This window comes from Ovis aries, chromosome 21 (genome assembly GCF_016772045.2).
Source record: "Ovis aries strain OAR_USU_Benz2616 breed Rambouillet chromosome 21, ARS-UI_Ramb_v3.0, whole genome shotgun sequence".
NCBI lineage: Eukaryota > Metazoa > Chordata > Mammalia > Artiodactyla > Bovidae > Ovis > Ovis aries.
Window position 1 is genome coordinate 46,523,613 of NC_056074.1, and position 21,147 is coordinate 46,544,759.

Here is a 21,147-nt window from a genome sequence, read left to right on the forward strand (position 1 = left end):
ATCATTATGTAGTATCCTTCCCTATCTCTTGTAATACACTTTATTTTGTTTTTGTCTGATATGAGTATTGCTACTCCGGCTTTCTTTTCCTTCTCATTTGTGTGGAATATATTTTTCCATCCTCTCACTTTCAGTCTATATGTGTCTTTAGGTCTAAAGTGGGTTTCTTGCAAACAGCATATATATGGGTCTTGTTTTTGTATCCATTTAACTGTCTGTGTCTTTTGGTTGGAGCATTTAATCCATTTACATTTAAAGTAATTATTGATATATATGTTCCTATTGGTGATGGACAGAGAGGCCTGGCGTGCTGCAATTCATGGGGTCGCAAAGAGCTGGACATAACTGAGTGACTGAATTGAACTGATTGTTCCTATTACCATGTTCTTAATTGTTTGGGGTTGATTTTGTAGATCTTGTTTCTTCTCTTCTATTCCTTGATTATATAAGTCCCTTTAACATTTGCTGTAAAGCTGGTTTGGTGGTACTGAATTCTCTTAACTTTTGCTTGTCTGAAAAGCTTTTTATTTCTCCACCAATTTTGAATGAGATCCTCGCTGGGTACAGTAATCTTGGTTGTTGATTTTTCCCTTTCAGTACTTTAAATATATCCTGCCATTCCCTTCTGGCCTGCACAGTTTCTGCTGAAAGATCAGCTATTAAGCACATGGGGCTTTCCTTGTATGTTATTTGTTGCTTCTCCCTTGCTGCCTTTAATATTCTTTCTTTGTGTTTAGTCTTTGTTAGCTTGGTTAGTATGTGTCTTGGCACGTTTCTCCTTGGGTTTATCCTGTATGGGACTGTTTGCGCCTCTTCGGCTTGGTTGACTATTTCCTTTTCCATGTTGCGGAAATTTTCAACTATGATCTCCTCAAAAGTTTTCTCATATCCTTTCTTTTCTTTTTCTGGGATCCCTATAATTGAAATGTTGGTGCGTTTGATATTGTCCCAGGGTCTCTGAGATGATCCTCGATTCTTTTCATTCTTTTTACTTTATTCTGCTCTTCAGAAGTTATTTCCACCATTTTATCTTCCAGCCACTGATCCATCCTTCTGCTTCAGATATTCTATTGATTCCTTCCAGCGTAGTTTTAATATCAGTAACTGTGTTGTTTGTTTCTGTATGCTTATTCTTTAATTCTCCTAGGTCTTGGTTAATTGATTCTCGCATTTTCTCCATTTTGTTGTCAAGGCTTTTGACCATCTTTACTGTCATCATTCTGAATCCGTTTTCAGGTAGTTTGCCTGTTTCCCCTTCATCTATCTGGACGTCTGTGTTTCTGATTTGTTCCCTCATTTGTGTGATACTTCTCTGTCTTTTCGTTAATTTCTTTTTTTTTTTTAACTTATTGTGTTTGAGGTCTGGTTGGGTGATGTGGGTCTTGTGTCCACATGGCTTCCTCTGTGCGAGCTCTGTCTGTCTGACGCCCCCTGGGGTCCACTCTCTGGCGGTCTAGGGTCTTGGAGTCCGCGGTCCCACTCCAAAGGCTCAGGGCTTCATCTCTGGTCAGGAACCAACATTCCACAAGTGGTTTGTTATGGCGTTGCTGCTGCTGCTGCTGCTAAGTCGCTTCAGTCATGTCCAACTCTGTGCGACCCCATAGATGGCAGCCCAGCAGGCTCCCCCGTCCCTGGGATTCCCCAGGCAAGAACACTGGAGTGGGTTGCCATTTCCTTCTCCAATGCATGAAAGTGAAAAGTGAAAGTGAAGTCGCTCAGTCGTGTCCGACTCTTAGCGACCCCATGGACTGCAGCCCACCGGGCTCCTCTGTCCATGGGATCTTCCAGGCAAGAGTACTGGAGTGGGCTGCCATTGCCTTCTCCTGTTACGGCATTATGTGAGATTAAAACAATTACCCAAAAGTGAGAAACCAGAGATGAACCCCAGACAAATGGCAGTTACAGAATCAGGCAAAATAATAATTAAAATAATGGAATATACACATATACATGCACACTCATAAGCAAAGTCAAAACAGGCCAACTAAAGTAAAAGGACACTAGGCTGACCCGGCAAACAAAGGAAGCCAAAAATTACATCTACCAGATAAGAACAGAACTAACTAAAGCACAAACTGGAAAACAAACCAAAGCAAAATGCCAAGTGGGGAATACGGCGACGAAAACAAAACTAACAACTATGCTGAGAGGAAAGGAAAGAAAGAAAAGAAAGACTAGATATGCAGAGCTAAATAGAAGTAGATTAAAAAGATTAACTGCAAGGGGGAAAGAGGGAAACAAAGGAACAGAGGTAGAAAAAATGTAATAGGTTTTAAAAAATTTAAATTATAAAAAAGAGAAAAGGAAAAAGGAAGAAGAAACAAAAAAAGAGAGAGAGGGGGGAAGAAGGAAAACTCCACAGAACTGAAAAAGCCCAACATAGAGGAAGAGGTTTATAACGACAATAAGAAGTGTGAATACACACATATACATATACACCCATAAGCAAAATCAAAACAGTCCAACAAGGATAAAGTACGAGAGATTGACCTGGCAAACAAAGGAAACCAAAAATGATATCTACCAGTTAAGAGGAAAACTAACCAAAGCACAAACTGGGAAACAAACCAAAGCAAGGTGCCAGTTGGGGAATAAGGTGACGAAAACAAAACTAACAAATTTGTTGAGAGGAAAGGAAAGAAAAAAGAAAGAATAGACACGCAAAGTTAAACAGAGATAGATAAAGAAGATTTGTATACAAGAAAGATTAACTGCAGGGAAAGAACATCAGGGAAGGCAAGCAAAGAATGAGTGTAGAGAAAATCATAGCAGGTTTAAAATTAAAGTTAAAAAAAGAGAAAAGAAAAAAAGAAAAGAAAGCTCTACAGAATTGCAAAAGCCCAACATACAGAGAGGCAGAGGTTTATAACAACAATAAAAAATGTGACTGAGGGAAAAGAACAGCTCAAAAGCTTAATTAGATTTCATAGTGCCAATAAAATTGACAACCACAATGGGGTGGGGAGGGGAGGTAAAAAAAGAAAAGAAAAGAAATCAAAAGAATCTACAAAACAAATGAAAACGTAAGAATAATAAATGTTTTCCTTGAGTCACTGCTGTCAGAGTCCTTTCCCTTGCTGGGTCACGGTCCACCTCACCTCCCTAGGATGCCCTCCAACACTGCGCTTGTCTCTGGATCTGCTGTGGGGGCGGCTCAGGTTCTCATCTGGTCCTATGCCTGCGTGTTCTTGCCTCCAATGTCCACAGCTATCAGAACTAGTGTGTTCTCTTTTGTGGGAGCTCTCAGCATCTCTTTATGTACTCCATGGACACAGAGTCAGCCTCGTTGATCTTGTGGGTTCAATCTGCAGCTTGTACAGCTGGTGGGAAGGTTTTGAGTCTTCTTCCAAAATCACTGCAGATGGTGACCGCAGCCATGAAATTAAAAGACACTTGCTCCTTGGAACAAAAGTTATGACCAACCTAGACAACAGATTAAAAAGCAGAGACATTACTTTGCCAACAAAGGTCCGTCTGGTCAAGGCTATGGTTTTTCCAGTGGTCACGCATGGATGTGAGGGTTGCACTGGAAAAAGCTGAGCGCTGAAGAACTGATGCCTTTGAACTGTGGTGTTGGAGCAGACTCTTGAGAGTCCCTTGGACTGCAAGGAGATCCAACCAGTCCATCCTAAAGGAAATCAGTCCTGAATATGCATTGGAAGGACTGATGCAAAAGCTGAAACTCCAATACTTTGGCCACCTGATGGGAAAAACTGACTCATTGGAAAAGACCCTGATGCTGGGGATGATTGAAGGCTGGAGCAGAAGGGGACAACAGAGGATGAGATGGTTGGATGGCATCACCGACTCAATGGACAGCAGTTTGAGTAAATTCTGGGAGTTGGTGATGGACAGGGAGGCCTGGTGTGCTGCAGTCCATGGGGTCGAAAAGAACTGGACACGACTGAGCAACTGACCTGAACTTCCACCTCTGCGTGTGGGTTGTCCACTGGGGTTTGCTCCTGCGGCTGCCCTGGAGGGCTTGGGTTTGCCCCTGTGAGGGCCGGGTATGGAGGTGGTGCAGCTGCTTGGGTCACAGGGGTTCTGGCAGCACCGGGTACTCGGGGCAGTTGGTGGCTGGAGCAGCAGGACAGGGTAGGGCAGCCAGTGTCGGCCACACGCTCCAGCGTTCTTGCCTGGAGAACCCCTCTGACAGAGAAGCCTGGCAGGCCACAGCCTACAGGGCCGCAAAGAGCTGGACACGATCAAAGCGACCCCGGGCACGTAGACACAAGACTTTTTTGCCTTGGCAGCTCTGCCCCAGTGAGAGTTGAGCATGAAGGTGGCGCAGCTGCTTGGCTTGCAGGGACCCTGGCGGTGCCCAGTGTGCAGGGACGTGGACTGCCTCTGCCGCAGGAGTTACGGCCCAATCAGGGTCTTTTCTCCGGCCTCTTATAGCTGGCGATCAGAAGGCCTCTTTGGCCAGTCTTTCTCCGTAGCTCCACCCATTCAGGCACTTACAGGGCTCCCTTGCTGGGGTCCTTCTCTGTTGTTCGGTGTTTGAGGCACATAGAGGGGCCCCTCTGGCTGGGGTCCTACTCTGTAGATTGGTGCACCGGTCACTTAAAGGCGCACCCTGGTGGGGTCCTACTCTGTAGTTCACACGTCAGGCATTTGATGGGCCAGCCTCTCTATTGTTCAGCTGCCGATGCTGGAGTGTGGGGAGAGAGAGCCTATGGTGATGGCTCCACCCCCTATGTGTGATGGCTCCACCCCCTATGCATGACAGCTCCACCCTCTATGCGTGATGGCTCCACCCCCTATGCATGACAGCTCCACCCTCTATGCGTGACGGCTCCACCCCCTATGTGTGATGGCTCCACCCCCTATGCATGACAGCTCCACCCTCTATGCGTGACGGCTCCACCCCCTATGCGTGACGGCTCCACCCCCTATGTGTGATGGCTCCACCCCCTATGCGTGACAGCTCCACCCTCTATGCGTGACGGCTCCACCCACTATGTGTAATGGCCCCACCCCCTATGCGTGATATCTCCACCCACTATGCGTGACTCAGCAGTATCGCCTTGCTTCCACCGCTGCCTGGGTTTCCTCCACCCGCGTTTGCTATCACAGTCTCCTCCCTCACATCCCGTCGATGGGTCTCTCGGCAGTCAACAGCAGCCCTCACGCTGGGATTGCTCCACAATCCCTAAGCTCCAGCTCCTGGCCGCCACGCCTGCCAGGGGACCTGCGTCCCTGTCCAGGGTGTGTGTGGCTGCAGCAAGGACTGTCTGATTCTCATTCCATTTAGGCCGCCACAGATCAGCTGTTTCACTCTCAGCCGTAAAGGTTTCTCCTCTGACTCAGACAATCGCCCCGGTGTGGGAACGGACCCCTGCAGGTCCAGCGCTTCTGACACTCCTGTCTCCCCCTAGTTCCTCCATCCTCCCGAGTCTTGCCTGGGTCTGTCTATTCTTTTCTGCTGGCCAGGCCCTCCTGCGCACTCTCAGCTGGCATTCTCATGCAGCTCTGTGTCTGAGGGTGTGTCCCTGATGCATCCGTGGAGAGAGACGTGCTCCATGCCCACCGACTCCTCCGCCCTCTTGTCCTCTCCGTCTTTCATTTTAAAAGAGAATGGGGAGGCTGCTGGTCTCTGTTCCTCTCCCAAGCCCCCAGTTCCTCTCTGGCCAGCTGTGTCCTGAAGATGCTGGTGGCCCCGGTCCAGCTGCGTTGACAAGACCACCGCCCGGGGCCTGACATTCCCTCGGATGGGCCACTGCAGATGGCCGTGTGGAGTTTGGGGCATCTCTGGAGGGCTGGCAACTGGGAGAAGCCACCGCCCGAGTTAAGAGTCCAGGCTCTGGGCCCCAGTGCTGGGTCACCAGGCCAGCCTGGCCTCTCCCTGCCTTCGAGCCTTTGGACAGCATCTAGGACAGGAGCCTGCTGTCCTCTCCTCCCAGATAAACGAGGCTCACAGCAAGTCAGCCTCACGAGAGAGAATGGAGCCAATTCGTGTGAAAGCTCTTCCAAGGACTCATTCTCAGTAGACGGAAGGGAAGTGTTAGCTCTTATTGCTGCAGGGACGAAGCATAACTGGGCCCGAGTTTGGGAGTATGTTCATGATGTCACCAGAGCCTCTGACAGCCTGTTCCAGACACCCCGGCCAGACCCAGCAAGCCTGGCGACTAGGAGGGAGGTGTGCTCACTCCTGGGCTGGGGTATGAGCTTGCTCAGGCCGCTGTAACAAGCGTCACAGATGGGGGCTTCCACAGCAGACGTCCACCGTCTCCAGTCCTAGAGGCTGGACCCCAGACCCAGGTGGGAGCATGCTGGTCCTCCTGGGGCCTCTCTCCTGGGCGCGCAGACGGCCGCCTCCTCCTCACACGGCCGTCCCTCTGTGTGTGTCTGTGTCCTGGCCTCCTTCTTACAAAGATCCCTGTCCTGTGTGTCTTGGGTCCGTGGCTTAATGAGCTCATTCACCTTAGGGACCTCTTTAGAGACCCCCGCCTCCAAACACAGTCACACTCTGACGTCCAGGGCTGAGGTCTGCAGCGCAGGAATTTGAGGGAACATGATTCAGCCAGTCGCAGATGGAGAACAGCGTTGGGGTCCAGGGTAGCTCTAACTGGCCAGAGCCTCCTGGAGGAAATAGCTGCACTGCCCGCAGAGGCCCCAGAGAGCAGTGGGCATTCCCAAGAGGGGGCTCTTTAACCCCCACCAGCTCTGTGTTGGGATCAAGAGGTGGTGGACATGTCCCCTGCCGCCCCTGCCCTGAGGGGTCTTCTTGTAGACTGAGGAGGGGGCCTTGCTGACTGGATAGCTAAGCGGAAGGGCAGGACAGGGACTCCCCACGCCTCCCTGGGAACCAAACTGCCCAAGCACCATCTCTGCTGCTCCAGCCTCTGAGCTTTGCAGGGCCAGCCTCTACCCTTGGGGAAAGACTGGGGACACTTGGGCCTGGAGGGTAAGCCTGTACCTTCTGAGGGTCACTATGAGAAAGACCCTGGAATCAAGATTGTTGGGAGAAGTATCAGTAACCTCAGGTATACAGATGACACCACCCTATGGCTGAAAGTGAAGAAGAACTAAAAAGCCTCTTGATGAAAGTGAAAGAGGAGAGCGAAAAACCTGGCTTAAAACTCAACATTCAGAAAACTAAGATCGTGATACCTGGTCCCATCGCTTCATGGCAAATAGATGTGGAAACAGTGGAAACTGTGACACACTTTATTTTTTGGGCTCCAAAATCACTGCAGATGGTGACTGCAGCCATGAAATGAAAAGACGCTTGCTCCTTGGAAGAAAAGCTATGGCAAACCTAGACAGCATACTAAGAAGCAGAGACATTACTTTGCCTACAAAGGCCCATCCAGTCAAAGCTATGGTTTTTCCAGTAGTCACTTATGGATGTGAGAGTTGGACTATAAAGAAAGCTGACCATTGAAGAACCAATGCTTTTGAACTGTGGTGTTGGAGAAGAGTCTTGAGAGTCCCTTGGACTGCAAGGAGATCCAACCAGTCCATCCTAAAGGAAATCAGTTCTGAATATTCACTGAGGGGACTGATGCTGAAGCTGAAACTCCAATACTTTGGCCACCTGATACGAAGAACTGACTCATTGGAAAAGACCCTGATGCTGGGAAAGATTGAGGGCGGGAGGAGAAGGAGATGACAGGGGATGAGATGGCTGGATGGCATCACCGACTCGATGAACATGAGTTTGAGTGAACTCCGGGAGTTGCTGATGGACAGGGAGGCCTGGCATGCTGCAATCCATGGGGTTGCAAAGAGTCAGACACGACTGAGCGACTGAACTGAACTGATGAAAAAGATTACTTCCCTCGTATTCTCCAACAGCAGCTTGATCAGTAACGAACAACACTGGCCCCCAAAGTGAGTTGCTCAGTCATGTCCGACCCTTTGTGACCCCAAAAACTGTAGCCTGCCAGGCTGTGACAGACTTTATTTTCTTGCTCCAAAATCACTAAAGATGGTGACTGCAGCCATGAAATGAAAAGACGCTTGCTCCTTGGAAGAAAAGCTATGACAAACCTAGACAGAGCATTAAAAATCAAAAACATCATTTTGCCGACAAAGGTCTGTCTGGTCAAAGCTGTGGTTTTTCCAGTAGTCATGTGTGGGTATGAAACTTGGACCATAAAGAAAGCTGAGCACTGAAGAATTGATGCTTTTGAACTGTGGTGTTAGAGAAGACCCTTGGACTGCAAGGAGATCCAACCAGTCAATCCTAAAGGCAATCGGTCTTGAATATTCATTGGAAGGACTGATGCTGAAGCCGAAGCTCCAATCGTTTGGCCACCTGATAGAAAGAACTGACTCCTTAGAAAAGACCCCGATGCTGGGAAAGATTGAAGGTGGGAGGGGAAGGGGATGACAGAGGGTGAGATGGTTGGATGGCATCACCGACTTGATGGACATGAGTTTGAGCAAGCTCCAGGAGTTGGTGATGGACAGGGAAGCCTGGGGTCCACGGGGTCACAGAGTCTGCGACAGACCAACTCATGAGGTCACAGACACGACCAAGGGACTGAACTATACTGAGTGAATCCCTGATGCCCCATCTCAGACCACCAGCGACCAGGTTTCTATCAATAGATCCATTTTGCCAGCTCTGTGTGTTCAGTTCCTCTGTCATATCCAACTCTTTGAGGCCCTTTTGGACTGTAGCCTGCCAGGCTCCTCTGTCCATTGGATTTTTCAGGCAAAAATCCAGGAGTGGGTTGCCATCTCCTTTCCCAGGAGACCTTCCCGACCCAGCTATCAAAGCCGAGTCCCCTGCATCGCAGGCAGGTTCTTTGCCACTGAGCTCCTCTAGGACTTGGTGACAGTGAGATCAGATGCCACATCCTCTCCGTGTCCGTTTTCACTCATTATCATGTCTGTGGGATCTGAGCCTCCTGCAGCGCCGCAGACAACATTTTCAAACGCCTCAAACACCGGAGCCTCTCGGAGACCCTAGCAGTTCTCCCTCCACTTTCTGAGAGCCCAAGGGTCGGGCAGGACTTCCAGCGTCTGCTTCAGAAGTGAGTGAAGAAATAAAAGGAGATGCCACTGTAAAGTGGGTGAGCTCGACCCTGAGCCAGCTCAAACGTGGAGTGACTAAACAGAGCGAAGAACACAGGCAGGTCAGCCGCCATGACTTAGAAATAAAAACACAGCCGACAGGAACCAGGGGCTCGAAGGGCACACAGTGACGGGCCGCTGCCTGGACGACCAAGTGAGGGGCGTGGCAGGTCCTCCCCGCAAAAATGCAGCCATCAGCTCAGTCCAGCCGCTCAGCCGTGCCCGACTCTTTGCGACCCCATGGACTGCGGCACGCAGGCCTCCCTGACCATCACCGACCCCATGGACTGCAGCACACAGGCCTCCCTGACCATCACCGACCCCACGGACTGCAGCACGCAGGCCTCCCTGACCATCACCGACCCCATGGACTGCAGCACGCAGGCCTCCCTGACCATCACCAGCTCCCAGAGCCCGCTCAGACTCATGTCCATCGAGTCAGTGGACATCCCATCCTCTGTCGTCCCCTTCTCCTCCTGCCTTCAATCTTTCCCAACATCAGGGGCTTTTCCAGTGAGTCAGCTCTTCGAATCAAGTGGCATATAAGTACTGGATTTTCAGCTTCAGCAACCGGCCTTCCAGTGAATATTCAGGACTGATTTCCTTTAGGATGGACTGGTTGGATCTCCTTGCAGTCCAAGGGACCCTCAAGAGTTTGTGGCACTTTAGCCAGAAGCTCCTCCCATCCCTCCCCACCTGCCAGGCCTGAGAGGGCAGGAGGACTGAGGCAGAGGAGACTGGCTTTCTCTGGAGCTGAGTGTGGAAAGTTCCATGTTCAGATCATCGCCCCAAACAATAAACTCCGTGGCCACTGACAGAGAAGGCCGGCACCCCAGCCACCCTGAGGCCTCCGTGGTGGTCGGGGCAAGCAGCAGACCCACCAGACAGACAGACAGACAGACATCTCGGGTGGACAGCAGGGGGTGAGAAAGCCAGAGAGGGCCTTGAGAGATGCCGCGTGTCCCCTCTGGCCTGGAAGATGGTGCCTGCGCTCAGTGGAGAGCAGGCGCTCCAGGGGCCACTCACCCCTCACGGCCGTGAGTCTCCCTTATGAAGGCTGCCTGGTCCTCCCAGCACCATCACTGAAGGTTCTGTCTTTACCTGTGACCTGTGACCCGCCTCTGTCATAGATGAACTCTCCACCCAGCTCACCCGGGTCCCTGGCCCAGGTCCACTCCAGAGCCAGCACCACACGGCCCTGAACGGTCACAGAGGCCTCGAGGTGTCACGTCTGCTGAGAAGTGAAAAAGTGGAGGTGAAATCGCTCAGTCGTGTCCGACTCTTTGTGACCCCGTGGACTATACAGTCCATGAAACTCTCCAGGCCAGAACACTGGAGGGGCCTTTCCCTTCTCCAGAGGGCCTTCCCAGCTGAGGGACTGAACTGGAGTGTCCCGCACTGCAGGCGGATCTTTCCCAGCTGAGCTGCCAGGGAAGCCCAAGAGCCCTGGAGTGAGCAGCCTGTCCCTTCTCCAGCTGACCTTCCTGACCCAGGAGAAAGCCGGGGTCTCCTGCACTGCAGGCAGGTTCTTTACCAAGGGAGCTCTCAGGGAAGCCCCTCGGCCGGGTCCTCAGTTTCTCCTTTCTCAGGGTGTTCCTGGTTCTTCCTACATAAGATCTGCGTCCCCTGGAGGAGGAAATGGCAGCCCACTCCAGTATTCTTGCCTGGAGAATCCCATGGACAGAGGAGCCTGGTGGGCTACAGTCCATGGGGTCACACTGAGTCAGACACGACTAAGCGACTGGGCACGCAAGATCTATATCACCAACCAGTGTAACTCCGTGAGTGTGTCTTGGTATCTCAGTTGGGGTTGCACTGAATTTAAAAATTAATTGGGAAGAAATGACATTTTATATGTTAGGTCCAAGGTGGTGGGATGTCATTCCACTTCTTCACACCGACTTGCGCCCCTTGCCAGAGTGTCTTTTTTAATTATTATTTTTATATTTAATTTCTATTGGAATATAATTTGCTTTACAACATTGTGTTCCGGCGTGTATTAAAGTTTTCCCCACGTGGGTTTCAGCCTGGTGTTTTCCAAAATAGTGGTCCGCTGTCTCTCCCTTCTAAGCAGCTGATGCCAATTCTGTAAGTTCTGACATTAAAAAAAAAACCTTACTGGAAGGTGTTAAGCAGGGTTTCAGACAAGAGAGAGAACCCAGATTCTTTCTCCAGATGGTCCTTACAGGGCTTCTTGGGTGACAGCTGTGGAGGGCTGGTCATTGTCCAGCCAGACCCACAGGAGGGAAGGTCAAGTTTTCCTGTGTGCAGGGGGGTGGGGTGGTGACCAAATGTCCACATCACAGCCGCCATCAGGGGGACAGTGATTATGAGACAATATCCACTCCCACTCACTTATCTAGGGAATAGCGAAGTGTCGCCAGCGGGGAGGTGGCGGGGGATGGGGGGAAAAGCAGCGTAGGGTTGGGGGTTAAGAGGACAAACTGTTAGGTATAGTTATATACCTACCTAGTTATATAGCTGTAGATGATACATACAAGGATATATCGTACAACACAGGGAAAATAGCTTATGTTGCCTAATAGTCATAAATGGAGTATAACCCTCAAAAACTGTGAATCACTGTTACGTGTATATGCGGTCAGTTGCATCTGACTCTTTGCAACCCCATGGACTGTAGTAGCCCACCAGGCTCCTCTGTCCACGGAGTTTTCCAGGCAAGAGTACTGGAATGGTTTCCATTTCCTGCTCCAGGGAATCTTCCTGACCCGGGGATCGAACCAGCGTCTCCTGTGTCTCTTGCATTGGCAGGCAGATTCTCGACCACTAGCACCAGCTGGGAGGCCCGTCACCGTATCATGCACCTGTAATTTACGTTCTATGGTACGTCGCATACACTTTGCTAATAACGAGAAAAGACAACATTCACTGCAACAGTTGCACCTGACTTCAGAGATATTAAGTGGTGAGAGAAAACATGCCTAGGAGTTTACGAAACACAGTGCATCCTGGCGAAGGCCCCGTGGATGCGTCAGCGTGGCTCACAAGTCAAAGAAGGAAACCCTGGGAGCACCTCAGCAGATGCTGAGGACGCTTTTGAAAAACCCAGCGTAGCTGCGCTGGATTCAAACAGTAACTAGCTGGACTTCCCTGGAGGCACAGCGGACAAGACTCCGCCTGCCAAGGCGGGCGCACGGATTCCCTCCCTGGTCCAGGAAGATGTCACGTGCCTCAGGGCACCTAAGTGTGCCGCAGCTGCTGGAGCCCGAGCTCTAGAGCCCGAAGACAACGACGGGAGAAGCCGCTGCAACGAGAGGCCCGCGCGCAGCAGCGCCCCGCTCGCAGCTAGAGGAAGCCCGCGTGCAGCCACGCAGACCCGAAGAAAAGCTGGAAAGACCACTGAAGGAGAAAGCGGCCGGCGCAGGAAGGGAGTCACGGAGGCCAGTCCCTCTGAGGCTGGGGCCTGCGCTCAGTGCTGGGGTCCCAACCACTGCTGCAAGAAAGAGGTATTAAAGGGGAAAATCACATTACCTTCTCACACGCAACATGCTTGGACACACAGAAAACCCCAAAGAGCTAACGCCACAGGCTAAACTGTGCCCGCAGGTTCTCATGCTGGAGTCCGAACTCCCAGACTTCAGAATGCGGCTGTGTTTGGAGCTGGGCCCTTTAGAAAGTGGCTGAGTGGGCGTGTGGTCACTAGGGTGGGTCTAGGCCAGGGTGACCAGTGTCCTTATAAGAAGAGGAGGTCAGGACACAGAAGATGACCCTGTGAGGATGCAGGAAGGAGACGGCTGTCTGCACACCCAGGAGAGAGGCCTCAGGAGGACCAGCCCTGCCCTCACCTGGGTCTGGGGTTCCAGCCTCCAGGACTGGAGATGACGTCTGTTATTTAAGCTGCCTGGTGTGAGGGATGCTGTTACGGTGGCCCTAGCAAACTAATTCAGTCTTGATTGACTGATTTCAAAATCTGCACACAGGGTGACAGTTTCTATCTGGGGTGGCGAGAAAGTTCCGGAAGCGGATGGTGGTGATGTCAGGACAGCAATGTAGTTGTGTTCAGTGACCCTGAGCTGTGCCCCTGAAAACAGTGACAATGGGAAGTTTTGTCGCACATATATTTTACCACAGTAAACAAAAATCAGCACATAGACACCAGTTATTTAGGTGCCTGCAGCAGACTATTCACAGTAGAATTTGGAAAGTGATATTTATAATAAGCATCAAGAAATACCAGATAACTATGAACCTAACAGAAGATGTGTAAGACCACTATGGTGAAAATCACGCCATTTCGAGGGAATTTAAAGATTTTCACTAAAAATGGAGACAAACGCCATATTCATGGACCTTGAGACTCAATACTGTCAGGGTGTCAATTCTCCCCAGAGTTGCTGTCAATGTTTCATACCAGATTTTAACGGAATGCTGCTAAGGTCTAAGAACCAGACAGGACAGTTGCTTAGGTTTCCAGGTTCATGAAGGGAAGGAGGCGCCCCGGATTCGCTGAGAAGTTCCACCTTTGAGCTCTCTTCACGTAGGGACACACCTGCGCTGATGGGCGGGAGCCCCTCGCAGGCTGAGAAGAGGCCTGCTTCCCAGGGGGCCCAGCTACGCACGACGCCTCGCTGGGCGGTGTTTTATGTAGGCGGGTTTGGAACACGACCTGCTTTCGCGTAGACATGCCCGAGAAGTTCCAGATGGCCAGGGGCTTGCCTCCGGGAAGGGGAGGGCCTGGTGCATCTGCCTTGCGCAGGACGCTGTGTGTGGCTCGGGTAGAGGCGGGCCTGCCAGCTCAGTCTCCTGTGACGCCGCCTGGGATTTTCCTTCACTGTCTTTTCCTTTGTGTGTGTCTGTATGCACTACCCGGTGTTCGTGTGTGTGCGTGACTGTGAGCGTGCGAACGCCTGCAGGCTGGCGCGGGTGGGCAGCTGCCGGCCGAGGGCTGGGAGCCCTGTCCGTCTTTCAGCCACGCCTCCACGAGGAGGTGCTGCCCGCAGCTCGCCCTGCTGTGGGTCTCCCTCACCGCCTCACGTCCTCCTGGTCTCTGGTTTCCTTACCGAGTCAGTGCCCCGAGGACTGGGGTCCCATCGGTCTGTGTGTCCCCAGATCATGGCGCATTACCCCCAAACACCTGGAGGTAAATGAACGAGCCCCTCCCATGCCCTCGTTGCTCAGTTTCACCCAGACCTTCAGGCTCCTGGTAGAAACTTGTGCGTGAAGCTCTCTGTTGACTTTGTGTGTCCCTTTGGTTTTTGTCTTTATTTTACTCATCTTTCTCTTTGTTGCTGTTCACTTGCTAAGTTGTGTCTGACTCTTTGCGATCCCATGGACTGCAGCACACCAGGCTTCCCTGTCCATCACCATTCCCTGGAGCTTGCTCAAACTCACGTCCATTGAGCCAGTGATGCCATCCAACCATCTCATCCTCTGTCGTCCCCTTCTCCTCCTGCCTTCAATCTTTCCCAGCATCAGGGTCTTTTCCAGTGAGTTGCCTCTTCCCATCAGGTGGCCAAAATACTGGAGCTTCAGCTTCAGCATCAGTCCTTCCAATGAATATTCAGGGTTGATTTCCTTTAGGATTGACTGGTTGGATCTCCTTGCTGTCCAAGGGACTCTCAAGAGTCTTCTCCAACACCACAGTTCAAAAGCATCAATTCTTCAGTGCTCAGCCTTGTTTCGGAGAAGGCAATGGCACCCCACTCCAGTACTTTTACCTGGAAAATCCCATGGACGAGGAGCCTGGTAGGCTGCAGTCCATGGGGTCTCTAAGAGTCGAACATGACTGAGCGACTTCACTTTCACTCTTCACTTTCATGCATTGGAGAAGGAAATGGCAACCCACTCCAGTGTTCTTGCCTGGAGAATCCCAGGGACGGGGGAGCCTGGTGGGCTGCTGTCTATGGGGTCGCACAGAGTCGGACACGACTGAAGCACCTCAGCAGCGGCAGCAGCAGCCTTCTTTATGGTCCGACCCTCACATCCATGCATGACTGCCGGCAAAGCCGTAGCTTTGACTCTCCGCACCTTTGCCTTCTGTCCTTATGTTACTTTTCATCTTTCTCTTTAATAAAATTCATTTCCCCCCCGAAGTCCAGCTGAGGTTTTCCTGGGCGCCTCTGCTTGGCGGTTTCCTGTTTTCTCTGCTTTCGTTGCCCTCCGTGAGCCCTCCCCTCCCACCGGGCGCATCTGCTATGCTCTGCGGCTGCAGCAGCCTCCCCTCCACGCCCGCCCCCTGCTGCTGTGCAGCTCAGACAGGTCACTTCCGGGTGGCTTTAAGCAGGAGGTTGTTTACAAAAGTCTTTTTAAAGGGTCCTGAGGAGCAGGGCCATCGTTGGGCACCAAGGGACTCATGGGCACTCCCCCCCTCGCCCAGGTCTCCGCTGCTTTCACTGGCCACACGCTCGGCCTGCCCTCCAACCGGGTGGCTCCGTCCCTGGGGACCTACTCACCCACTACTCCACCAGCGTCTGTGGGAGTGTCTGGTTTCTCACTGTGAGGGTCGATCTCACCTGAAAAGGTGAGTGCTCAGCTGCACGGCTCAGACCTGCTCCGCCTTCTGGAGGACTGTACCTTTAGTCAACATGAAACCTTCCTCTTTGTCTGGTCGAAGCCTTCCGGTCCTCATTCTGCGTGAGCCGACACTTGTCCGGGCGCAGTCCCACAGCACAGCCGCGCGCCGTCTGCACGCTGCTTTCACCTCCTCCGTCCCTTTGTGTCCGCAGGCTCTTCTCATTTAGCTGCTGACCGTGTCTCTTATAATCAGCACACAGATGGCCCACTAATCCCTCTCCAACCCCCTCAGATCTGGAAGACTCTTCGCAGGGACCTAAGCCCGTGGCACTTTTCCGTGGGGAGTGGCGGCTCTGCGCTCGTCTAGGCATCGCGCCTCCCATTTCTTGCTCACTGTGGTTTTTACCGGTGCTCCTCCCCCACAGCCTTTCGTCGTATTGATTGGATTTTCCTTATTCCGTTGTCTTGATTGTAGTTTGAAAGCTCTTCACCCTATTTCTCTTCTCCTGGTGGCTGCCTTTAAAGCCTTTTTTAAATTTTCATTTATATTAGAGTTGATTTACACTGCTGTCTTCAAGCGCGGCCTTGTATGCACACACCCATGCACGCGGCCGCTCGGTCGTGTCTGACCCTTTGGGACCCCACGGACTGACGCCATGAGATTTTCCAGGCAAGGACACTGGAGTGGGTTGCCATTTCCTCCTCCCGGACAGACGCCTGTGTCTGCTCTTTTTCAGACTCTTTCCCTGTATAGGTAACCGCAGGATATTGAGTGAAGGTCCCTGTGTTGCACAGCAGGTCCTTGCTGATTATCTACAGAATCTTAATACATATGTTACTATATATTTTTCTGCTGATGCCTGGAATCAGCCTCCTGTTGATCACAGAGGAGGTTGATCTCCCCTCTGGGGAGACATTTTATCAACATGACCTAGGAGGTCAGAGTGCGGTGACACCAGGCACAGACACTCCGCCTGTTGGTCGTGGTGTTTGGACTCCGCTGCGCTCCTGGGCTGGGCGTCCATCACCCTCCTCAGGCGCGGTCAGCCAGCATCCCTGCCCTTCTCGGAAACAAGAGGAGAAGCTGCTGAGTTTGCAACACCCCCATAAACCCAGAGGTGCACACGTGAGCACAGACACACCACCCACTCGTGGGCAGGGCCACACACACGCACGCCCGCACACACACACATGCACACGCTCCATCACGTTGCCCCCCAGTGGCAGGGCTCAGCCCCTTCTGCTGCTCTGCGCCCCGGACACCAGGAGCTGGGGGCGCCCGACGCCGCCCCGGGACTGCTTCAGGAGGCAGGACGCACGCGCTGGCAGGGGCAGAGGAGAAGCCACGGTTCTGTCCATTCGGGGGTGTTGCGTGAGTTTCCATAGATGCTCGGAAGAGAAAACAATTTCCTGTTGGTGGCTGAGCAGCTGGCAAGAGTCTAGCCTTCCAGATGGCTGGCCGCTGCCAGCCCAGACGCCTCGAGGGTTGCAGAGAGTCGTTGGCCAGTGGCCACTGAGGGGGCCCCAGTGCCGGGACAGTTCCAGCCATGAGAACAAGCGACAGCCTGGGGCCCACTGTGAGGACGGGGCCCAGGGGTTGAGAGGGGCACAGGGCAAAGGAAGATGGGGACCTGGGTGGCGGAGGGCTGGACCCCGCGGCCTCGGGTGAGCGAGCTCCAGGGAGGGGGGACATCAATACCACCCGACTGGGGGCTACAGGAGGACCAAGTCCAGCAAGGGGGAAAGCCAGGAGGGAGAACCCTGAGGGGAGAGAGACAGAGAGACGAGGAGAGACAGGGAGACGGAGATGGAGGGAGAGACAGAGACAGGGAGACACAGAGACAGAGATGGGGAGACACAGAGAGATGGGGAAAGACAGGGAGACAGAGATGGAGGGAGAGACATAGACGGGGAGACAGAGAGACAGGGAGACAGAGAGACAGAGAGACACAGAGATGGGGAGACAGAGACAGGGAGACAGAGGTAGAGAGACACAGAGAGATGGGGAGAGACAGGGAGACAGAGGTGGAGGGAGAGACAGAGACAGAGATGAGATGGGGAGACACAGAGAGATGGGGAGAGACAGAGAGACAGAGATGGAGGGAGAGACAGAGACGGGGAGAGGGAGAGACAGAGACAGGGAGACACAGAGACAGAGATGGGGAGACACAGAGAGATGGGGAGAGACAGACAGGGAGACAGAGGTGGAGGGAAACACAGAGACGGGGAGAGACAGAGATGAGGAGACAGACGGGGAGAGACAGACAGGGAGAGATAGACGGGGAGAGATAGAGAGACGGGGAGACGCAGAGACGGGGAGACACAGAGACACGGAGGGACTGAGACGGAGGGAGAGACAGCAGGAGGAAGGGGGCTGGCGTGGGGGGCACGGAGGCAGGCGTCCGGACCAGACGGGGAGAGCGGGGCCGGGGCGGGGGGCCGCCCTGTGCCGCCCCTCACGCCCCCTTCTCTCCCTGCTGACCCGCCCCTGCAGGCACTAACCCTAACCCTAACCCTAACCCTGCGAGGAGGTCGCCAGCGGGCAGCGCAGCCCGGGAGCAGAGGACGCGGGACTTCAGAACTGCTCCCCCAAACTCTAACCAGTGACGATGAAGTGGAATAAAAACCACGCCTGTGGGGAAGGGGAGCCAGCCGACAGGGACAGAAGGAAGCCTCCCCGGGAGGAAAGAAGAGCGGGGGACGACAGCCGGAGAGGTCAGGGCCCAGGGGCCCCGAAGTCGGGGCTCGGTCAGCACAGAGCCGCCGCGCCCGCAGCATCTGCACTACCACCGTCACCGCCGTCAGTGCCCCCGGGCTGGGGGCTGGGCCTGGCGTGCAGAGGTGCCTGCCAGGAGCTGGCTTGGTGAGCCTGAGACAGAGGGTCCTAGTGGACCACCTGACGTGGAGCCTGCACTGGCACAGGCCGTCCAGCAGGGCTCGCCCAGAGGAGCAGGGTGTCACTGAGCCGAACCCTGGCCTGCCTTGACGGCCTCCACGCGGCCAGCCTCTGCTGGAGGAACTCACCTTCTGGAAGAGTACTCAGTGTGAGGACGCCTCACAGCACATGTTTGGGTTTGATCTGCATTATAAACACTCTACTGCCTCTGGAAGAAAAGCTGTGATAAACCCAGACAGTGTAGTAAAAAGCAGAGACATGCCTTCCCTGACAAAGGTCCGTCTAGTCAAAGCTATGGTTTTCCCAATAGTCATGTACGGATGTGAGAGTTGGACTATAAAGAAAGCTGAGTGCTGAAGAACTGATGCTTTTAAACTGTGCTGTTGGAGAAGACTCTTGAGAGTCCATCCCTTGGACTGCAAGGAGGTCCAACCAGTCAATCCTAAAGGAAATCAGTCCTGAATATTCATTGGAAGGACTGATGCTGAAGCTGAAGCTCCAATACTTTGGCCACCTGATGCAAAGAACTGATTCATTGGAAAAGACCCTGATGCTGGAAAGGATTGAGGACGCTGAGAAGGGGACGACAGAGGATGAGCTGGCTGGCTGACATCACCAACTCAATGGACACGAGTTTGAGCAAACTCCAGGAGATGGTGAAGGACAGGGAAGCCTGGTGTGCTGCAGTCCATGGGGTCACAAAGAGTCAGACACGACTGAGCAACTGAACAACAAAATCGCCTCTGACGGGGTACCACCAGTAGAAACAGCTTAAGCCTGAGGTGGGCCTTGCCAATTTCCCAGCTAAGGCCTCCACGCGGGGTCCCAGTGCCAGCCGGCGGAGGTGTGGCCACCCCTGCCCCCCAGGCAGGTCTGTCCCTCCCGGCGGGCGGAGGAGGAGCATAGGCCGGCAGGTCGCTAGGAAGCGGTGGGTTCTGGCTTTACTGCAGGTTGACTGTAAGTTTATATACGGTCACATTTAAGGAGCGCCGTGGTGACAGCGCCTTCTGAGCTCCTGCCCATCAGCGGTTGCTTCTCCCCTGCGCACTCGATGCTGCGGAAGCCGTGCTGCACTCTGCACGTGGGCAGCATGGAGTCACGGAAGGGCGTGTTTCTGAGCTGGGTCCAGAGTGGGCCAAAGGGGAAGGAATGGGATGGGGCAGCGGGGAGTCGGGGGTGCTGGGATAGATAGGGAGAGGGGAAGGGAGGTGGGGCTGCAGCCGGGGTGGAGTGGAGTGTGGGTGGGGTAGGGTGGGGGTGGGATGAGCTAGGTTCAGGTAGGAAGAGGTGAGGTGAGGTGCCTGGAGCTGGGGTGGAGTGGGGTTGCGGGTGGGGCTGGAGGGGGAGTGCAGTGCGGGCTGGGGGTGCTGGGGTGAGCTGGGCAGGAGATTGGGGGTGGTAGGATGGTGCAGGGGCTTTGACACAGCACTGGCCCCCAGCAGTCTTGCAGGGCTAAAGCCGGGGGGCACAGGGAGCGGGCAGGAGGGAGGGAGGCCAGCACCCACAAGACTGCCCCCCTCATTGCACCTGTTCACCTACAGCCAGGCAGGGGAGGGCCCCCTGGAGAAAACTGGCCGGAAGGCTGGCTCCATCTTGGTGTATCAGGACACGTGTGAAAAGCAAAGACCCAGCTTTGCTACAGAGGAGTTTGTCCCCAGACATGGTGTTGTTTGAAACTTCCCCTCCAAACATCTCTGAATTAAACACTTGGAAAATTAACAGTGTCTTGCAAGAGCCTCTAGTTATAGGGATCCGGAGGTCACTCTCCAGGGTAGCTGTTTTATCTGTCAACATTCCCTACGCTGGGAATCTGGTCTTTGTGTTTCTCAGGGCACACCTGTAAGAGTCTCTTGGGGGCTTGAAGAGAGAGATTTGGTTCCAGTTCAGTGTCTCCAGGTGGAACCATCTCCTTGCACACTCGCTCATCTGGCCAGCTGTCCGTCACTTGCTGCGTGTGTGACCTCCGGGAAAGTGCTCCTGCTCCCTGAGCCCTTCTCCCCATTTGTGTTGTGTGAGCCCATCTGTGTGGCCCCTGGGCAGAGTGGGGCGGGGTGTGCAAAGTCCCCGCCATAGAGTCCGGCTGGCGGGCGCTGCCGTCGGTGCTGACTGCTTATCAGCGCCCCTTCAGCGACAGCTCCTGTGCACCCAAGCGTTGACTCAGAGATGAGCAGCTTCAGAGCAGGACTGGCTGTGAGCCCCCATCCCAGGGAGCAGTGCCAGCTGCCCAGGCGTGTGGAGACAGCCTTGCCTTAACACGAGAGGAGACGCACGGCAGGGTCTTGATGTAAACACAGGCGTTTTCCAGGTCACAGGTGGTGGGGAGGGACTTGTGAGCAGGAATCAGGGGTCAGGACAGATACCGCACAGGAAAATGGAAAAATGAGCTCGAAGTGGATCAAAGACCTTGACACAGGAGCTTAAACTAGAAAACCCTTGGAAGAAAACCTGGGAGTAAATCGTCAAAATACTGGATCAGGCAGTGGTGTCTTTGACACCAGAAGCGCAAGCGGAAGGAGACCCACATCAATTAGACTTCGTCACGATTGCAATGTCAGACTTCCCTGGGGGTCCAGGGGCTAAGACACCTCACTCCCCATGCAGGAGGCCTGAGTTCAATCCCTAGCCAGGGAACTAAAACCCACATGTCACAACTAAAGATCCTGCATGACGCAGCTAAGACCCATGGGTGCAGCCAAATTTAAAAAAAAAAAAATTAAAACACGAAAAGGACACCGTCAAGAAGTGAAGAG